This window comes from Penaeus chinensis, chromosome 7 (genome assembly GCF_019202785.1).
Source record: "Penaeus chinensis breed Huanghai No. 1 chromosome 7, ASM1920278v2, whole genome shotgun sequence".
Taxonomy (NCBI): Eukaryota; Metazoa; Arthropoda; class Malacostraca; order Decapoda; family Penaeidae; genus Penaeus; species Penaeus chinensis.
Window position 1 is genome coordinate 21,375,307 of NC_061825.1, and position 10,000 is coordinate 21,385,306.

A 10,000-nucleotide genomic window follows, 5' to 3' on the forward strand; every position below is an offset into this window, starting at 1 on the left:
GGAAAGATTTTCCTGTGAAATAGTTCTTTAAGTACTGGAATTCATCATCGTGTGGATTCGGAAATAATCATGACGTAGATTAATATGAAAACAAATTTAGTATTCATAGGTAGACAGAACTACAGAGGAATTAGAGTACCAAAAAGAAAGGTTAGGCGAACCGCAGGGCATGAGTGAGGCGAGGCGCACGCAGTGTGAGCGCGAGACAGATGTCAGCTGTGGGGAAATCTCGTTTTCTATGAGGGGAGGAACACAGGTGTTTGTGAGACTTCACTTCACAGGGGAAACAAATGAGAACAGTGAGGATAAAGAAACTCACCTTGAGGTACTGGTAGGGCAGTGTTGATCGATGTTGCAGGCGTCAGGCAACTGCAGCAAGTGTTGAAGACTGCGGCAGGTTGTAATGAACTAGTGGTGCGGTAATCCCAGCGTTATGCCACCAGTGTAATGTACTAGTGGTGGTGGTGGACTTATCCTCTTTCACTCTCACTTGTATGGGACTCGTTTTGGTACTTGAAGAAGTGAAGTGTTGTAGTTAAAGTTGTCGCTGCTTCAAAGCTTTTATTTGCATGGGAATATGGTAGGTGGTGTACAGAGGACAGGCGTGGCAGAGACGCCCATGGAGGAGCGAGGTTTCTTGCCACGCCCGCAAGGCGAAGCAGTCTTTGAGAGAGCTTGACGTGTTGCCCGAGCTGATGCTGAGGGCAGAGTGACTTCAGCTCGGATATTTTGAGGGTTCACAAAATATTCATTAAACATAAGAATATGGCAACATTGTTCTTTTGTGGGAAATGTCAGTACAGGCTCTCTGTTTTATAGCAGTGTAAGGGTCTTGTGGTCACAGGTCTGGTCGGGGACACTGGATATGTCAATACAATTAAATCGTGAACATTGGATAACTACAATATCGTCAATAATAATTATTACAAACATAGTGATTCAGAATAAGGAATTTTTAACAAACATTTTGAGTATAATCAACATAGAAGTTAACTTGTAGTTATAAGGTAGTCGACGGTAAGGGTCAGAATCGCTTGCTCTGGGGGCACTTCACCATTATCGTTATTTTCTGGGCGCAGGTCAAACTTGGCACAGGCAATTACCAGTAGGGTCTTGGGTACCGTGGGAAGTCGACGGTAAGTAGAGGGGAGAGATCATTAAATCGCTCGGCCACCTAATCAGGATCGTCCTCGATCCTGCTACAGTGGGTGAGCTGAAGACGAAGAAAGCGGTGATGCAGGGAGTTTCAGTTCTTGCAGATGAGAAGCAAAGAAGGTCGCACAGGTGACTTCAAAGGTCGGCGGCCTAGGGAGCTTGTTCGCACAGGTCACTGTTCCGAAGCGCAGGCGGTCTTGACAGGAGCAGCAGTGGTGATCAGCTACAGAACTCGTCAGTCGTTCCACAGGATCACTGGAAGACACAGTTAACTTGTCAAGCACCGTGTCAGTCGTAAATGACACACACACCCGTCTAGAAGATTCTGGACCAAGTTGTTGACAAGGAGAGGAGGATTGAGCGGAGAATCGTGAGAACGAGGTCTTCGAGGGATCAGGATCACGTCGTTGGTGGAAGGATTCATCATCTCAGGAGAGGAAGAGCCCCATGGTGATGGCGTCACGAGGTTTGACAGGCAAGGCAGCACAGCAGGTGTGGTGAGTGAGACGAGATACAGCGAGATGCGACGAGGACGTCAGGCAGCAATCACCAGCGGACGAGGCGGCGGACACGACCGAAGTTGCAGCAACGTGCAGTAGAGAACAGAAGGGCGTTGGCAGGTGATGGGGGGCGAGAATGTCCGTGAGATGGGCTCGTTAAGAGGCGAGCGAGACTTGGCGCGCCAGGGATCGGCAGTGAGGGCAATGACGTGGTGATCTGAGAGTCAAGGTCAGCAGTGGGTTTCAGCACAGGGTGTCTGGTTCTGAGGACAACAAACGGGAACAACAGTACCATGTCTTGGCGACAGAAGACGTAATGCCATATCTCAGGGAGTTACAATATCGACATGAACTCAAAAGATACGGAAATGACTGGAAGCAATGTGTCATGGATAGAGGGTGTTTATTGCAACATTCACCTGAGTGACAGAAGGGAGTAGTGAACTATCAAGATTGTAGGATTAAATCTCGAGAGAATTATGAGCTTACAGAACCATGTAAAATATAGTAATGATTCTCCACGAAAATAGTATGTTGGATTCATGTGCAAGGATGCAGAACAAAAGACATTCCCATGAAAATGTACGTAGATAGGCCATACTTAGAACATATTTCCTTCAGGGTAATGAGAGTAGTTGCACACGAATAGGCAGGATTGATGGGAAGTAATTAAGATAAGTTGCATTATAGGAAACAGGAATGATTTTTCCTATGAAGATAATTATTCTAGACATTCAAACAAACGCAGGAAAGGTTTTCTTGTGAAATAGTTCATAATGAATGAACTAGAATTCAGCATCGTGTAGATTCACAAATCAACAAAACTTGGATGGATTAACCTGAAAACCAATTTAGTACTCATAGGTATGAGGGGAGGAACACAGGTGTTCATGAGAGCGAGAACAAATCAGACACTTCACTTCACAGGGAATTTCCTAAACAAATGAGAACAGTGAGGATAAAGAAACTCGCCTTGAGGTACTGGCAGAGCAGTGTTGGTTGATGTTGCAGGCGTCAGACTACTGCAGCAAGTGTTGAGGACTGCAACAGGTGTTGAAGTACTGTGCGCTAAGGGAGAAGCGACGTCAGCTCGGCAGGGAAGACTGGCTTCGTGCTTGATGTCAGGAAATCACAGAAGTATCGTGAGATGAAATCTTGCGGTGGTAGTGGCTTAGCGTGGTGCTGTATCTTCGGAGGGCTTCATGTGGTGCGGTAATCCCAGAGCGGTGCCACCAAATAATGAAATGTACTATCAGTGGACTTATCCCACTCTGGTATGGTATGGTACGCCCATGGAGGCACGAGGCGAAGCAGTCTTTGAGAGAGCATAACGTGTTGCCCGAGCTGATGCTGAGGGCAGAGTGACTTCGGCTTTGATTTTTTGAGGGTTCACTATACATGAGAATACGGCAACATTGTTCTTTCGTGGGAAATGTCAGTACAGGCTCTCTGTTTTATAGCAGTGTAAGGGTCTTGTGATCACAGGTCTTGTCGGGGATTGTATGTCAATACAATTAAATTGTGAACATTGGATAACTACAATATCGTTAGTAATAATGATTACAAACATAGTGATTAAGAATAAGGACTTTTTAACAAACATTTTGAGTATAATCAACATAGAAGTTAACTTGTAGTTATAAGGTAGTCGACGGTAAGGGTCAGGGTCGCTTGCTCTGGGGGCACTTCACCATTATCGTTATTTTCTGGGCGCAGGTCAAACTTGGCACAGACAATTACCAGTACGGTCCTGGGTACCATGGGAAGTCGAGGATAAGTAGAGGGGAGAGATCATTAAACAGGTGTTGAAGTACTGTGCGCTGAGAGGGGTGCGACGTCAACTCGGCAGGGAAGACTGGCTTCGTGCTTGATGTCAGGAAATCGCAGAAGTATCATGAGATTAAGTCTTTGAGTGACAGAATTCGACAAAGGTGTCTCCGCTTGTAGGAGTTGATAGATTGTCTTGAGAGTGGCTTCACGTAGTGTGATATCTTCGGAGGGTTCGTGTGGTGCGTTATCCCAGAGCGGTGCCACCAATGTAATAATACATGTACAGGTGGAGGACTTATCCGACTCTGGAATGGTATGGTACGCCCAGGGAAGAGTGAGCGACCTGCCCGGCCCGCTGTGGTGAGCGGTCTGTCTGGACTGCTCAGAAATTTCTATTAACCCCTTGCCGACGGATACGACGGGTAGACACGTGCTTTGCCCACTGTTAGTACTTGTTTGATTGTTTATACACATAGATGGCTATACTTGTACTAAGTCACCAATGAGCCAGTTAGGAGTACTGCCCGTCTCGCCCGTTCACCCTTTTCTTTGATTTACGAAATATTTTACATTATCTTATTTTGCTGTTACTAATATTAAAAAACATTATAATAATTATAATGTTTATAATAAAAATAACACCATCGATATCCATAGCACTAGTAAAAAATACGTTTTTCCCGCCAATTCAAATCACGTATGGTCACAAGGTCTACTAATTGACTCCTTTGTGGCTAAGCACTAGCAGAGCCATCTATGAGCAGACATTTCACAAAAAAATATAGAAAATGGGCACAGCATTTTTCCCCATTTTTTGTTCGTTTTCCCTGACGGCATTGGGTTAACAAACTTCGTTTTGGAACATTTCATAAAGGAAAACATGAAAGAATTTGAATGACCATAAAGTCTGATACATATGGTTACATGGTTTCTTGGTGAAGGAACAAGGGTACATACAGTTGTATGTCAGAAGAGTTATGGTGTTTACAAGACTAAAAAACTTTGTGATAAGGAGACAAAAATGCTGAGTATTCACAAAACATATAGACATTTGAATATAGACAATAATAGTGATAACATACTTAGTTCTTCAGAATAGGCATTTTCTAACGAACATTTTGAGTATAAACAACACATAGTTATTCACAGAGACAACAGAATAATAGCATGGTAATTGTTCACGAGCAATAAGGGTTGAATTAGCATGTTCTAAGGTCACTTTGTCATCATAATAAGTGTAGACCTGTTGGAGTCGGCTGAGGACAGTGGAATTACTGTGAGATAAGGAACACATTGCTTTTCTGGTATGTAAGACAAGAGAGATCACTATACTTTTATAAACATTAATAACAGCAAAATAAGATAACGTAAAATATATTGGTAAATCAAGGAAAAGGGTAAATGTGAGACAGGCAGTAATTACCTCATAGTCATAATTAGCTCATTGGTGACTTAGTATAAGTCTTGCCATGCATGTGTAAAAACCATAAAGTAAACTCACAGTGGGCATGGCATGTACATACATGCCATGCCCAGCAGTATTGGGGTAATCGTGTTTACACAGGGATTCCTCCACAAATGCTTAATTTTTTTAGAAGTCAAATATTAAACATGCTTCTATCATCTGTTACAAGAATTTTGATAATGTTATCATAATCATAATGTCAATAATGATAATTATGGTATTAATAGTAACTACTTAAGTCTGAATAGCCAAGGTTGTGGCTTTCCACACACACACACACACACACACACACACACACACACACACACACACACACACACACACAAAAAAAAAAAGATCTAAGTGGCCCACAACTGAGCAGAGACTCTTAAAAGCTGGTACTGTTTAGCATGTTTCTTCCAGCTACACCCATCAAAAACTACCGCATTTCCCACCCTCATATGCCCTTTTGTCTCCTTGTGCCAATCACATATTTCCTCTTTTCTTCTTGTGAATGAATTTAGTATAAAAGTGTAAATATAAAATAAGAGTCCCTTTTAACCCAGTGCCGACAGGCATGATGTGTATGTATGTGCTATGCCCACTGTGAGTTACTTGTTTGATGGCTGCACTTGTACTAAGTCACCAATGAGCCAGTTACGAGTACTGCCTGTCTCTCCCGTTTACCCTTTTCTTTGATTTACAAAAATATTTTACGTTATCTTATTTTGCTGTTACTAATGTTCATAACGTTATAGTAATTATAATGTTTATGACACCATCGATATTCATAGAACTAGTAAAAAATACAGGTCTACTAATTGACTCTTTTATGGCTAAGCACTAGCAGAACCATCTATGTGCAGAGACATTTCACAAAAATATAGAAAATGAGCACAGCATTTTCCTCAATTTTTATTCAATTTCCCCAGTGACATTGGGTTAAAAACACCCCCATCCTCTCATTCCCATGGTATCCCATATTTCTCTAAACCAATGGTTCAATTACTTCTATCGTGGGCCTAGCCTCCTTTCCTATACACTAAGTATAAAATTAGAAGTATCGTAATATATAATAGCAAGGTTATATTCAAACTAACTGTGGGCACCCAGTGGAAAAGGATTTAGAAATTTGAAACTGAAGTCAGATGTACTGAGGTGTATATATGAAAGATGGAATAATGCAATACCACATTGATATAGATATGTAACAACCCTCCCTGACCAGGACTGTAACCTAGGTCACTCCAGGTATGAACCAGAGAACCTGGACTACCTAGCTGTCATCACTCATGCATGAGTAGATAGGCAATGTCTGTGGAGCTAGTTAGATCCTAGTTGTACACTCCTTTTAGTGGGTCATGTGGCATGGTTGATTTAGTAGTAGTCCTCTGGTTCATACCTGGTGTGACCAGGTTCATGTCCTGGTCAACGAGGGTTGTTATATATCTGTATCAATGAGGTATTGCATTATTTTATCTTTCATATATATACACCTCTGTACATCGGACTTTGGTTTAGAATTGTGCCCATGGGGAATATGTGTAAAACCTCGCTATCATTACCATGGAGCTAGTTAGATCCTAGTTGCACACACTGTTTCATGGGTCATGTAGCATGGTTGGTTCGTAACCTAGGTTTGAGTGCTGGTCAAGGAGGGTTGTATTTTATTTTTATACATATATATATATATATATATATATATATATATATATACAGTAAGTCCCCAACTTATGGACATATGGGGACCGAGAGGCTGTCTGTAAGTCAATTTGTTTGTATGTCGAAAGTCAGGTCTCCATTGCCTTTTTTCCCATTGTTTTAAAGTTTTGTTTACATTAAGAATACCTGTAAATAAATCCCAATAAGTACGACATACCTTATATAGTGCCTGTAAATATGTAATGCTTTTTATATTATTTGATGGTAATTCAGGTAAAGCGAATTATGACACAAAAATTGTCGGTACATGAGGACACAGTGAAGAATGCTTTCATGTTGATGGCGGGAGTGCAGGCGAGTGATGCACACAGATGAGTGAGTGCGGCAGCGCCACGGCTTGACAGACTCGTGAACTATATTCGCGCCCGGAAAATTTGAAGTTTGCTAGCATCTTTCAAACAATTTTACAAATTTTGTTAGTATGTATGGAATGTGTGTAAGTAGAATGTTCTTAAGTAGGGGACTATCTGTGTGTATATATATATTATACATATTATATGTATACATATATATATATATATATATAGATATATATATAGATATATAAAAATATATATATATAGATATATATATATATATATAGATATATATATATATATATATATATTGTCAACAATATGTAGCAAGACTGGATGGTACTTTTCACACCTCTGTCCAAGCAGCTGCCCTTCTCCTTGCTCAGGATGCAGGTGTCGCCCGGCTTTCTCTTTTCGCACAGGAATAACATCCACCCTCCAAGGATACCGCTACATAAGACGGAGGAGAGAGAGAGACACACAGCAGACAGACAGGTCACACAGAGTCCAGCTCCACCACCTCATCCTCCACCTGGGGACACAGGGGTCTCTTAGGGGTCTCATATCTACCTTCGTGTGCTGTGTGGTGCAGCGGTAGCGTTCTCGTCTAGCAATCTTGCTGACCTGCATTCGAATCCCTCGCCGCCAGTGGATGGTAACCCCGGCCATTCCTTGCACACAGGGGATAGTTTAGAAGCAAAATGAAACAGACACTATGTCACACCAAGAATATCCATTGTTACAAATGGAATCAAAACTAAACTTAAAACTAAACTTAAACTTCAGTAATAAACCAGCAAACTAAAACTTTCATTGACCGCCCAAGACCGTCAATCTGGTGGATTTTGGTGGTCACTCGTTACATCTGAGGACAGTGGTGCTCCCAACATCTCTCTTACGCTTACATATATAAATGTGTATATATGTGTGTGTGTGTGTGTATATATATATATATATATATATATATTTATGTATACATACATATATATACATATGTATATATGTGTATGTGTATATATATATATGTAGATATGTGTATGTATATAAATATATGCATATATTTGTGTATATATATATATGTAGATATGTGTATGTTTATATATATATATATGCATATATATGTATATTTATGTATATGTGTATGCATATATATGTATATATATGTATATATATATATATATATGTGTGTGTGTGTGTGTGTGTGTGTGTGTGTGTGTGTGTGTGTGTGTGTGTGTATATACATTTATATTGTCAACAATACATAGCAAGACCAGATGGTACACTTCACACCTCGGTCCCAGCAGCTGTCTTTCTCCTTGGGTGGATGCAGGTGCCACCTGGCTTTCTCTTTTCGCACGGGAGTAAACAGCCGCCCTTGAAGGGAACCTCTGCATAATAGGACACATTTGTAAATTGGAGGGAGAGAGAGACAGCAGACAGGCTAAGCCACACAAGGCCCAGCTCCACCACATCGTCCTTGATGCAGGGACACGGGGGTCTTGTGGGGGGTCATATATCTATCTACAACAATAAACCAGGAAGCTAAGACAACTTTCCTTGACCCACCCAAGACCATCTTACGTGTCATTCATGTTCTGATGGCAGTGGGGATTTAGAACCTCACAACGCCAACGCTAATTCACCTATCACCATGCTCCTCGCTGAAGCCTGTTGCCAATGGACATTTTCTTTCAATGAGCTACTGTCGAAGTTTAATATATATATATATATATTAATAAATATATATTTATGTGTATATATAATGTATATGTGTGTGTGTGTATAGATATATATATATATAAATTTATATATATATATTAGATATATGTGTATATATACATATTTATATATATACACATACACATATATTTATTTATTTGTATATATGGATGTATATTTATATATATGTATATATATATACATATATACATATATATACATATATGTATAAAATATATATATATATATAAATATATATGTGCATGTATATAATTATATATATGTGTATACATATATATGTTTATGTATATGTATTTATTTATATGTATATATATGTGTGCGTATATGTATATGTGTGTGTATATGTATATGTATGTATAATTATATATATGTATATATGTGTGTGTATATATATATGTGTATATATATTTATATGTATATATTATATATACATATGTATGTATATGTACATCTCTATTTATGAATGTGTATATATATATATGTATATAGGTATATATATATATATATATATATATATATATATACAGATGCCTATACATATATGTACATATACATATGCATATATACATATACATATATATATACATATATATACATATATATATACATATATATGCATATTGAACTATACATTCTACATACTGTACTTCAAAGAGCTATACTTATTATGTATACATACATATATATGTATGTATATATATACATATATGTGATTATACACATATATATATATATATATGTATAAATAATAAGTATAGCTCTTTGAAGTAAAGTAAGTACAATGTACAATTCAATTTGATATGTATTACATAAGAAAGACAATTTCAGCCACAAATATGGGTTGCCAGGATGCTGGAAAATCATAAGTTTGTGACTAATTTGAAATAATGATTCTTAGCTTTCTTTATGCTTTACAGTAAAAGTTACCATTACACATTCTAGACAACATGGTCATGGAACAGTCAACCCATTAGAGCCAGATTCATACACTATGCACAGTGATTTTGTGATTTCACTAGTTACATTTCCACAAATGGCTTCAGAAGCACTTCATTGCTAAGGAGTCATTTACTAGACCTAACTGATCTTTCCTGTTTAACTTGTTCCTTGAATTTACAGAAAAAAAATATATAATTATTATTGTTACTAATTTTATTACCATTATTATTTTATTATTATATTTTTATTATTTTATAATTATGACCAACCATTTCTGGAGCTATTCACATGTATAAACAACATTGATAAAATGAAACCTAGAAAACATTTTTTTGGAAGGAATGATTCATGAAACTCCTTGTCACCTAGTGATAATGGACGGTATCTGTAGAGGGTGGAGAGGGTGGGCCAGAATTCTGGGTAGTACCTAAGCA

The 10,000-nt window shown here is 38.6% G+C and overlaps 1 protein-coding gene across 1 annotated transcript in view; it reads left to right on the forward strand.

Annotated features, from left to right (window-relative positions):
- The window catches only part of LOC125026907 (TBC1 domain family member 17-like), a 75,072-nt gene that overhangs the window by 10,782 nt on the left and 54,290 nt on the right, over positions 1-10,000 (forward strand). The gene's annotated exons all lie outside the window — the stretch shown is intronic.